Source organism: Piliocolobus tephrosceles, chromosome X, assembly GCF_002776525.5.
Source record: "Piliocolobus tephrosceles isolate RC106 chromosome X, ASM277652v3, whole genome shotgun sequence".
Classification (NCBI taxonomy): Eukaryota; Metazoa; Chordata; class Mammalia; order Primates; family Cercopithecidae; genus Piliocolobus; species Piliocolobus tephrosceles.
The window spans coordinates 10,273,952-10,283,587 of record NC_045455.1 but is presented as its reverse complement, the minus strand read 5'-3'; the positions used below and the strand labels follow the sequence as shown (position 1 = coordinate 10,283,587).

Below are 9,636 nucleotides of genomic sequence, written 5' to 3'. Positions count from 1 at the left end.
CTGCTGGGACAATAAAGAAGTCTATTACTGTCCCCATAGTGGGTGGAATATCCTGTCATGTCTCAATCTATACCATGTTATCATTTCATAATGAATATCTTTACAAAAGGAGACACACAGTTGTCTTTCAGTAGCACAGGAAGAAAATTAGAAAGTATCAAAGTGGCATGAACTATCTCTTCACAGAAGTAAAGCAAAAACACCCGAGAACCAAATAGAGATTTGGAGAGAAAGCTTAAAAATCAATATTTTTATTTTTTAAAGCAAACTACTTATAGTACAAATAGACAGTGTACATTGTGACATATGTTTGTAGCCTAGGAAAATATAAAACATATGCTTTATTGCAGAACATAATCCATTTAAAAAATAAGAGCCATCTTTTTCTAAGCGCCTAGGGTGTAAAAAACCACTTTTTATTTTCAGTGCTGACTTGTATGTAATTTTGGTAGAGCATTCACTGTTTGCATTTATATGGATTTCTAGTTTTGATTAGAAAACAAGTTATTGAATTTCTACTTATGATTACAAAGTGACTGAATTTGCCCGAAACACTGGAAAGTAAAAATGTGGATGGAATTCTTGTTACCACCTCAATATCATTCAGTTACGAAGTGGGTTGTCCTCACTAAATATTCACTCCAAAGATGAAAGAGCTAAAGCTATCCAATCGGGGTGAATAATTTCCCCAAGACCTCACTGGAGCTGTAGCAACAGCAATACAGCTGTAATATTGATTTCTAAGACATCTTCCTCTGCCATCTCTTCATTCATTCTTTGAACAATATTTATAAAGCATGAAATTTCTATGGCCCTGGTGTTACATTATATACTCAGGATTCAGTAATAAATGATGATTAAAAAGAATTCCTGCTCTTAAGGAGCTTTTAAGATAGAGGGAGATGGAATATAAAAGTAAACCCCTTTTGCAAGAAATTATTTAAGGAGTACACAGATTTCACAGTGCCCTGCTGGAGATAGAGTCACAAGTTTTCTACTGTCACAGGTTTTCTGCAAGAACTGACTTCTACAAGAAACCGAGAAAGAACTGAAGCAAGGGAAGGGTCCAGGCACAGGGAAAATGACAAGAGGGTAAAGAAATCATGGGTGGTCTGTGCACCTGTGAGTAGCCGAATACTGGGGCTCAAGGTTAGTTAAGGAAGAGACAAATGAGGCTGGAGACGTTTGCTGGGGATAAGTCATGAAGGGTTTGTTAACTATCCCATGTCATTTGGATTTTTATGTGGAGTCTTTGTAAAAGTGACATGAAGAGATTTTCATGTTGGAAAAATGACTAGCTGATCATAGAATTAGTGTGTAAGGGTGGCTCGAGGAAGAAAGTGTCTTCACAGCTATTGCAATAAACAGGTGAAGAATGACTGAGGTCTGAACTGGATATTGTTGGCACATGGAAAAGATGTCCAGATACAAGAGATATGGGAGAAGGAAAATTTGGGGGAAAAAAAAAAAATGATGAGTTTCGTGTTACCATAGAGAAAGAGAAGGAAGAAAAGACCTAGGCTATGAATTGAGCAACTGGATAATGATACAATTTTTTAAAGGTAGGAAACAGAAAGTGGAGCACATTTGTGGACCATTGTCTTTCTATTTAGTGATATGAATATGTACTTATATTTTAGCCAGATAAACTTGAACTAAAAATTCCAGTCTATAGGAAAGCATGAATTGGAGAGATAGATTTGAGGTCTAAACTTCACTTTAAGTGCTTGATCTATAATGATGGGAAGGAGGGGAGGTGTAGCAGTCTGGCCACCTTCCTTTCTAGCTCTTTTTGCTTCAAAGTTTCTAGAAGAGAGGATGGGATTTCTGAAAGTACTTCGGTAGAATGAGGTGGGAAAGTAGGCGTGAATTCAGCCCGAAGTTAATTTTACTGACAGTTCTCTATGTGCAATTGTGCTAATGATCAAAATCAGCCAAAATCACAGCAAGTTATACAAGTTTAGAGAAAGCCAAAATTGTTGCCTACCAGATAGTTTATCACAGAAAAGGATTCCCAAATTGCCAAGTGCTGTTTTCATTTGCTGCCTGCTGTCGTTCTAACTTACCCCCTATCTATTGGAAATTTCCAGAAGGCATCTTAACTGATTTCTATGGTGCTAATTGCAGAAAACTCACCGAATTTCCTTCTTCTTTTAAAGACATTAGATCCTCTTCTTTCCTGAATTAAAAATAAAATCTCAGTCCGAGTCAACATTCTGACAGAAGTTTAAACAAACCTGGGGCATTAAAATGCAGTTTAAAAAAAAAAAAAAAAAAAAAAGGAAGAACTAACTGTAAAACACCCTGTCCACATAAAGAATTGGAAATGCATATAGTATTGTGTTGCTGAGTTTGGGGTGGTATGTTTATGCACTTGAGTGATTTTTGCCCTAAATATTTATTGATTGGTGTGAATGCAAACCAGCCTCTTAAAAGTTGGGTAGTTGGGGCCAACTACTGTCAGTAGCCGGTGGCTGGCACCCAATGATGGCAACGATTTCACTGAGGTTTAACCACGCACTTGATTACGTAGGTCCTTATGCACAGAGCTGCTGGAATTCTATTTCTGCTCTCCCTTGAGCCTAGGATGACAATCATGATAAATTACATCATACTGTGAGGTGGTTTGTGATGAAAACAGATTTCCACCAGGAATCATAACACAGCCTCTACTCTCAGACTCTGATAAAACACTTAGAATGTGCAATTATCTTTTCTCTCCTCTTTCTCTTTTGTCTTTGTTAAAAATAAAAACAAAAACCAAGGCACTCCCACCCAAAGAATAAACCCACAAAAAAAAGCAAACATTTAAGATAACTGAAATGTGTACTGGGAACAATACTCTTTATCTAGCTAGAGATTAGGATTTTTATTATTTTCTCTATGGATATTTATGTGTCTGTCTAGATATCATGTACATATGTATCTATCTTAATTATTCAGTTCTCAAGTGGAAAAGATATAGTGGAAAATGAATACATAGGGATTTGAAAATTATAGATGGGATAAACTGTAGAGTTAAGGAAGCTACAAGTGTTTAAGAAACTAAATAAAAGCTTTCTCCATGAAATTGGACAATTTTGAACTTATGCAATGTTCTCTTTGTAGATATGCCACAGTGGTTAGCATTTTGATAAGATATTATTTTTATCAGAAGGGCTAATTTACTTTATTATTTGAATATATTGGTATTTTGGTATAAACTGGATCACCACCCTGTTTTTAAATTTGACCAAGCCTGCTCTTGGGCAAAGTAAACAGAATTCGTCCTTTTAAAGGGAAAATGCAATGCCATATCACTTTTCACTGTTAAATTTCTTGCTTTAATCATTTAAATGGTGTGATGTTCTTGTCTTCATTCTCCCCAGGGTCTGCTTTAGACCTTGGCTTTTTACTTCCCTGACATAACTTCACACTGCTGGAGCAATGCTCACATTGCTCAGGAAACACTGGCAAATCTCAAGATGCAGTTCAGGCTACTCCATGATGAGTGTGAGTCCCCAGGCTGTCTCTCAAACTAAAGATTCCCCAGCCAGGCAACTCTAAAGAGTCTTCAACAAGGCAACACGATTACTCTGTGTGCTTAGAAGAAGAGGGATTATAAATGTCAGCTGTTGCTCTTTGAATCCTGCTAATTCATTAATTGACTCACTCATCTTTCCCACAGGCATGTGCTGTGAGTTTACTGTACTGCATGACACTGGAGGATATAAAGAAATAAAATACCTGGGGCTTACTCTCTATGAAATAAAATTCTAATTCTTTCTACCATATATTCTTATGTGAGATCCCAGCCTGCTCTACCTGGTACCTGGTCTAGGGCATTTTTGTATCAGATTAAATTTAAAGGTGTTTCAATAATTAATAATGATCAAAAGTTATAAATATTGGGAAAATATAATTGATGAGGTGGAAAATAAAAGGCCACTAAGTAGAAAATTAGATCAAATAGACATGTATAAAATTAAGTCATGTGTTATGGGCTAAACTGTGTCCCCCGCAAAATTCACTTTGGGGTCAGTACCTCAGAATGTGTCTATATTTGGAGACAGGGTCTTTATAGAAAGAATTAAATTAAAATGAGATCACTAGAGTCAGCTCTAATCCGACAAGATGGGCATCCTGATAAGAAAAGGGAATTTGGATGCAGAGGGAAGATTATATAAAGACAGGGGGAGAGGATGACCATCTACAAGACCAGGAGAGAGGCCTGTCCATAAGAAACCAACCCTCAAGGAGAGAGGCATTTCTATAAGAAACCAACCCTGCCAGCACCCAGCTTTTGGAGTTCTAGTCTTCAGAACTGTGAAACACATTTCTTTTGTTTAAGCCACTCAGTCTATGGTACTTTGTTATAGCAGCCCTAGCAAACTAATACAGCATCAAACTTGGAAAGTCATTCAAATGCATTTCCTGAGAAAATCATGTGTACGTATCATTATCATAAACACTGCATAGAAGACATTAATTTATCTAGACCCAAAGCCCCTGGAAATTCCCTTCTCTGACAAGTAAAATCACACTTTGGTTATCTGAGGAACACACATATCCAGGAACCTAAAGTCAAGTGAGGTGGGACTTTTATTATTGGTAAATGGGAATTTAAAAAATTGGAAAAATCACAATAGTAACAGTAATAATGACAGTAGAAGCTGCCTACACTGCATGCCTTCTCTGTGCCACATGTGGCAGTAAGCATCACAACACCTCTCTTTAGTAGAGATTTTTGTTTCTCTCAAATAAAGGGACTCTATCTGTATCAATCACCTATCAATCAGTCTATATATTGGGGACCTAAAGCTTCGATAAGTTGTCTTGTTTGCCCAAATTCTCATAGCTAGAATTTTAAATATAAATTCGTCTGAGTTCTAACGCAAAGCTCTCTTGGTGGAAGGGACATGGTATAGGCACGTGTTGTTCTTGCAAGGAGTGTCAGACACTTTCAAAGGATTCATCTGCCCCAAGAAAGGTCAGCTCTGTTCCCCAGGCTCCATCAATGACCCTGGGTAGGCACTGGGTTTTAATGTTTACTGAGAGCTCTGAAATCCATACTAGCCCATCAGGATGGAAACTATCCCGGGAAGCCTTTGAGTATTTAGGCCTAAATATATTAGTCTGGTGTAAATACTCCTAAGTATTTCAGAATTTCAGATCATTAGAAAGTTACCCTGTTTCTTCCCCATACCTCACCCAGTTACTTGAAGAGGAGCTCACAACAGACCTCTCCTTGCCTAACAGTTCTAAAGCAGTAGGGAGGAATTGTTGCTAAGGTCTTTACAAGGTCACAGCCAAATATATGAAATAGACAAGAGGACCACATATAAATTTCCATAAAAATATGCCTTGAATTTGCATTTAAATGCATTTTAATCTACGTAAAAGTCTCTTATTCTTGTAGAGTATAAATTTTATAATTGTCCTTATTTAAAGCTATCATTTATTTTTCATGCCTTGTCCACCCCGTATTTCACCTTTAGTTCTTCCCATGATGTCTGCATACTCAGGGATGACTCCTTTCATGACCCAATCAAGATGTCTTGGGGGTGCTGGCACTTTTACATAAAAAGCTTACACTAAGGCAGCCTCCATTTTTTCCTCTCATCGGAAAATCCACTACATATTTTTCTTTCCTCTTTCTGCCTAGTTTCTGCTCTCTCAAGTGATTGTAAAATCCACCACTTTCGAAGAAAACTTGCAACAGACAGAGTTAAACAAGCAAGGAAGACTTTATTCAAGACTATTGCAATTGGGAGACTAAACTCCACACCCTTAAAATGAAAGGTGGGCGAAGTTTTAAACACTGGGGTGAACTAGTGGAAAAGTACTGAATGACATGATGGGGGAGGTTGGTCAGTGGGGTCAGGCCACCTGTGGGCCCCAAGTGGTGCTGATAGAAATTCGGCTCCTGCCCTTTCACAGAGAGTGGGAGATAGGGGTCCTTCTTGATGATGCCATTTCAAAGTGATGGCTCCCAAGTCCTTGAAAAAGACATTCCTGAGTTGTAAAACTTGCAAGAGGTTTGGAGAAGATTTATATCTTAAAGAGGCAGAGAGAGTTTCCAATTGCAAGTGTTCTAGAGTAAAGTTTTTCTGTGAAAAAGGAGGTCAGGGGCCTGGAGTTAGGAAGAAACCTGACTAAAGTTGAGTTAAACTGAGGGGAACGTTAAGGCTCCCTTGGTCCCTGCAGAAAGAAATAGAGTCAATTAATAATTATATATACAGCTATTCAGCTCCTTCCTCATATCTGGACCTACTGCCTTCTCTCTTTAGCACCTCTAGTATGTAGAACTTTCTTGGTTTATTTGATCATTATGGAGGGAAAGAGAAGTCACAGTGGGAGGTTATAGCAGGAAGGTGTGGAACTCAGGACAAGTAACTGCTTTTCCATACAATGTAAACAGAAGATGGCTTTACAAGAGTCCCCAGCTATCAGTCAGCTGCAATCAAGAGGATTTCCTCATTTTAGACATTTAAGAAGGTTATTATTTCTCCGTTTCAAGTCCTTGATAATCTTTAATGATGGTCATAAAGATGTCAGCAGCGTTGAACCATTGTTTTATAGAAGGCAATGGTTTTGATGTTCTCCCGTAACACCCTTGTGAGTAGGGCATCAGATTCATTCATACTGTACAGAAAAGCATGGTGACATGCCAAGAAGTGTAGTGACTTGTAGTCACCCAGATAGTGACATTTTGGAGGAAGTGAGATATTTTATAGTTTACCACTTACCAACTCCGTGACCTTAGCCAAGTTACTTAACATGGCTGTGTCAGATTTTCCTCATCTATATAACGAGGATAACAATAAGAAACCTTAGGGTGATTGGGAGAATTTTGTGAGAAAACAATCGATGTGCAGCCCACCAAAAACTTCCTGAGCATGTGGGAACCACTTGAAAAACATTGACAATTATGACTTAACGGGATAAATCTGGGTTCTTCCTGATTCCGAAACTCATGCTTTAGGATATCATCTATGTCACTGTAACCTCATCAGTCACCTAGAGTGTTTGAATTAAAATTTTCTATTAAACATGGAATTCCAGAAGCAGAAGGGGATGTGTGATGTTTACAGACACTACGTAGTTTTATTTCCTGTCTTAATTTTCCAGATAGATTTTAATTTTTTTATATCAAATATTTGCAGAATCTACTCTTTCATAGCCGTTCTGCAGGTAGTAATCTCTGCAGCTACCTGATACTGGGTGGACTGTTCTTTGCTCTATGATATTCTCAATAACAGGAAACAATAAATATTTCTTTTACACAATGCATTGCTCTCTTTTCTAATTCCTTTAAGTCATTCTTTGGAGTTTTATCCTCTGTAATGGTGCACTCACAATTATAGTATTTACATTTGTTTGCTCGTACTTTCTGAAAAGATGTAAAGGCCATATGCCGTACAAATGAAGAGTCATCCATCACATGCCACGGACCATTGCTGACTCCTCAGCAGGGTTTCTTTGTACTTGACTTCTAGGACATCCTCTTGTTCATTTGCCTTCTATCTTTGTCATTCCTATAGCTTCTCCTTCATAGAGAGGCTATTATTTCTTTATTATTTTATATTCTACTTGCTTACTTGCAGAGTCACACATAGATTTATTATTCTGTATACACGAGTGGTTTGTAAATGTAACTTACTTTCTGAATTCATAATCCTCATTCATGCCCATAGAGCATAAGATTGACAGGATGTTTCTCTATCCCCGATCTTCTGGACATTGTGGTGCCGATTTCTAACTGTGTGTGTATCTAATAATCAAAACTGTATTGTATTTCGTGGATAGCTTTAACAATACATAGCCGTTTTATTCTCTTCCAAAAAAGTGTGCTTCCTTTAGATGGTGGTCTCTCAGGGGAATGAAGTGACTAAGGTATTTGCTAATCTTGAATACAGGCAGTTCAAAGGCTCTAAAAGAAAATAGATTTCCACATATATTGTTGGAATAATTCTGAAATGTTTTGTTTATTCTTGAATGTGTGACACTGTTAATGCATTTTAGTGGAATGAAATGAAAATTTAAATGGGGTCATCAGAGGCTAAATGCTGTCACTCAGTGTCAGTGGTGATATTTTGGGCATTGTTCCAGCAGATCATAATCTGAGAGATAATGACTCTAGTTCTGTTTTTCCCAGCTGTTCTTACTAGTGGGAACAGCTGCCATTGTTACACTTGTAAACTCTATGCTTGGCAGAACTCTTGATGGAGTCTGAAAATGCATTTTGTTTGTGAGTTTCTTCTCCTGCATGGTAAAGTTACATTCTGATTTAAAACAGGAGCAAGACAGCATTATCTGGTTGACAATAGCAGTGCCTAGGAGAAATTGGAGGAATTCAATTGCACTGAGCATGCATTACCTTGCATTTTCCCTTTATCCTGGTTGAATGAATCATTTGTGATATGCTTACTTGAATAATCTTGTCTTACATTAAGAAAACCCGTCAAGGACAAATGTAGATGACTGAGTCCACAGCCTGTCATGCTGTGAGATGTAAGATTAACTAAGAAACTTCTGCTACTTTTTGTGGATGATGATTCCTCATCAGGAATTCACCTTCTCTTACCTGGGTCCCTTTGTGCCCAATGTCAAAATTGGAAGACAGCTGGACTTGATTAGAGGTGCATACAAAAAAAGCTTCTCCCTCTGTGGCGCCTGTCTGCAGTGTACGGATTGAACCAGGAACTTTGACCTCATTAGCATTGTGCCCTGCCAGATGGCTCTTAGTAGAATTAATATTCGACATGAAATAATTTCTCTGAATGATCAAAAATAAAAGTAAATGGATTTGAATCAAAGTGTCTTTTTTACATGAATCATACCATATCCAAAGGAACTTCAGATTTCCTGTATCATAAATCATAAAATGGTACTAGACATCTCACCAGATGTCAGATGTACAGCTTCGGGAATATCATATCATAGACTGCGTATCTTACTGTGGATTTAAAAATTATGATTATTTTAAAGAGATAGATGTTTTGACGGAGACTGTTATGAGTTTTAAGCCTTTTGTTTAGTTGTATATGAAAAATTCTTCAATCCTGTGTTGATTGAGGCTACTTTTTTCAGGACAGAATCTTGAATGGAAATTTCGATGAAAGGAAAAATGTCCAAAACCTAATACATGTGGACATTGGCTAGGATTTCCTTTGAATTCCCTTCTCTTTTTGCTTTCTCTCCTAGAATTTCAGCCTCAGAATAACACTCAAAATCCAGTTTTGGAGTCCTTTATAAATGCCAGTCTTTTATCCACTAACTGATGGAATTTTCAATTTGCATAAATCCTTCATTTCATCAAATTGTAGAATATCTCCTATCATCTATATTATTTCTTAAAGTGGCTTTCCCTTTTGACTTTTCTGTTTCTACTGGTGCAGTTTTCTTTGCTCCATCATTCAAGTTTTAAATCTAGGTCATGATTGCTTGTCAGTTTCTTTCACTAGATTGTATGGTCCTTAAATACTGGAATTGTCATCTTTTATTCTTCGTTGCCTGATTCAGCTCTTGCTACACTGTGGTTGTTGAATAAACATTTTTGAAATAAATGAGTATATGTATTTTAACCTTTGCTTGCTCTGGTACTCTTCTTATGATTATAGAAACTGAATAGATGATCAAAAAATTGAATGCAGA

The 9,636-nt window shown here is 37.3% G+C and overlaps 1 long non-coding RNA gene across 1 annotated transcript; it reads left to right on the top strand.

The window, feature by feature from the left end:
- Window positions 1-1,247: 1,247 nt before the first annotated feature.
- Window positions 1,248-3,736, top strand: LOC111546601. Its single transcript, XR_002732840.2, has 2 exons — window positions 1,248-1,368; window positions 3,369-3,736. It is a non-coding gene; the product is annotated as an uncharacterized LOC111546601 (long non-coding RNA).
- The last annotated feature ends 5,900 nt before the right edge of the window (window positions 3,737-9,636 follow it).